A 2,643-nucleotide genomic window follows, 5' to 3' on the forward strand; every position below is an offset into this window, starting at 1 on the left:
AAAATCTTTTTGCTGGTTTTCTGGAATCCACACAAAGCATCTATCAGGAAAGTCGCAGTCTCTTCTACTATCCACTTATTTGTATCGGCAGCAGCCTCAAAATGTATCGAGAAGGTGCATCACAGTGATTTTCCATCGACTGTCGGTGACTTAACTCGAACTTCCGCCATACCATTATTTTGAAATGGTTCGGAGGCTTGTTTGTGGAACAGCAAGTAGATCTTGTATTATCATAGATGACCCATCACTTTTTTTCGCATTCTTCGGTCAATAACGTAAATTCTCTTCCTGTTGTTATTATACCTCTTCGATTGATTGTTGCCCATCTTCGAACCGGGTTTTCATTTCAGCTTGAGCGGCTTCGATTTTAACTTGCCGGCTTTCATTTCTTGCATTAGAATTGTTTAGCGCATTTTCCAACAAAGTTGGGTGCGCTATTACAACCACTTTCTCTGTCCGTCCGAGATCTTAACCACTTCTGCAGTTTTCTTTTTTAATTCGGTAGCTTACAGCTCTGACACCTGAACCAAGAAAAATCTTGACCATTAATGCTGCGCCATACCAACTTCTTATTTATTAATATATTTTGACATTTTGTTGAAATTTTAACCAGAGATATTTCTAGTAAAGGCAAACATATCGTATATAGTAAAAATCAGATGTGCGCGACTGCGCAATTCCAACTTTTTTATTTACATATATATATTTCTTTGAAATTTTAACCATATATGCCTGCAACAAAGAAAAACATAGCGCACATAGCTTTTGGGAAGTACTGATTAATGCATGGAAAATGCGCGAAAACCTTTTTACTTGTTTCGCCTTGTTGCCATTGATTTTCAGGATTTTGAGAGTACATACAATGAATTCTGCATTTCAGTTAATTTTGATACGGATGCATTTTGTTACAGCAATTGGAGTATATAGATGTCTGGTTGTGTTTTCTCCGTGTATGTATGTTTGTTGGAGGCGGTGCTTGGTGCACATAATTCGGTGCAGAATACATTATTTACGGTTTTAGAAGTTCAATGTAGTTGTAATAATACATAAGAATTTATACCTGTTTACACCAACACCTGACCGTCAGCGATAGCGAATTGGAATTTTATGAACGAGGAACGTTATTTTCACAATAGTCAGACTTTTAATATGACAACATGCTCAACAATTAATGTAACACACTATATAGAAGTACGCCACTGATCACAAACTAGTAGGTATAGTCTGTCTGCTGAGCAATATAACATAAATCATAATGGTAAATCGAAAGCCATTTATAAGGCGACCGATAGTTGTATTAAAATGCACCTGAAATACAATATAAAAACTCGTTCTATATGGGCGAAAGTGGCTCAAAAAAAACCTTATGGAAACTTGCCAACCTAAGAGCCAGCGGCTCTCAATAGAATTTATATAATTTGTTGTATGGTAAGATACCAAACTTTACACGAACAATATAATTAATAAAACTATTTGAGAACTGCCGATTCTTAGGTAGTTCAAAACTATGTTCTTTTGTTTTCTAGTTTCCATAAGGTTTCTTTTGAGCAACTTTCGCCCAGTATAAAATGGGATTTTACATTGCATTTCAAGTGCATATTCAATACAACTATCCGTCGTTTATAAATGGCTTTTGACATGGGCGTATAAAATAACGTCAATATGTATGAATATAACATTACTGTAATTAATGTTTTGAACATTTCGGGGGGGGGTTTGAACCCCGAAAACCCCCCTTTGGCTACGCCCATGGCTTTTGATTTATAACTTAATAATAATGTCTTTAGCTTGAACATAATATAACTACAGTACAAAAAAACAGAAACTAAACATAATTGAATATCAAATGTACATGCTAAAGCCGCAGTTCATAGGAAGCGATTACTTGCTTCGCTGTGCTCTTATGTTACATTGCTCAGTGGACAGATTATAGATTGGTAGCAAACTTTTTATAATTTTGGATACCAGAAAAAGCTTCCTTTCAAAAAAATGTTGTTTTGAAGATAAGTATATATTATAATGTTCCACACAAAATTTTCACCCTGTATATTAACTTCTATCGGATGTTAAAATATTTTTTTTTCACATGCAAAAGTGCCTAGTCCACACAGAAAATTTAGTAACATTTTGATTGTCTTAATTTTGCAAATGGAATTTTTCTGAAACAGTGTAGAGTTTGTTGAAAACAACCAGGTACTTCCATTTTCAAAAAATCTGGAACTGAACAGAAAAAATTAAAGAAACTCTTTAAGATTTTTAAGGATGGTCCTCAAACATGTTGGACCATTACTTTAGCACCTACATCCTGTACACAAGTTTATTAAAATTATAAACAATATATTTACAGCATTGACATTTGAATAGAAGTGACTTATGGTATAAATTGAAGATGTGACTCTCGGGCGTAGGTTTTAAGACAAAAGGAATACACTAACACACTTTTGAAAGTAGTATACTTAGCTTTAAAATTACATATTACAATTCTACGCCATGTTTTAACAAAATTACAATTCTTTTTATTATGTAACTACCTTTAATCTTTTATACATGTAATATCGGCATAAATTTTGTAAAGATTTGAGAGTGCATAAATATTTCTTTTTTATAACGTCTCAAAGTTCGAAATAGCAAAAACAATACATC

This window comes from Photinus pyralis, unplaced genomic scaffold, assembly GCF_008802855.1.
Source record: "Photinus pyralis isolate 1611_PpyrPB1 unplaced genomic scaffold, Ppyr1.3 Ppyr1.4_LG3a, whole genome shotgun sequence".
Lineage (NCBI taxonomy): Eukaryota > Metazoa > Arthropoda > Insecta > Coleoptera > Lampyridae > Photinus > Photinus pyralis.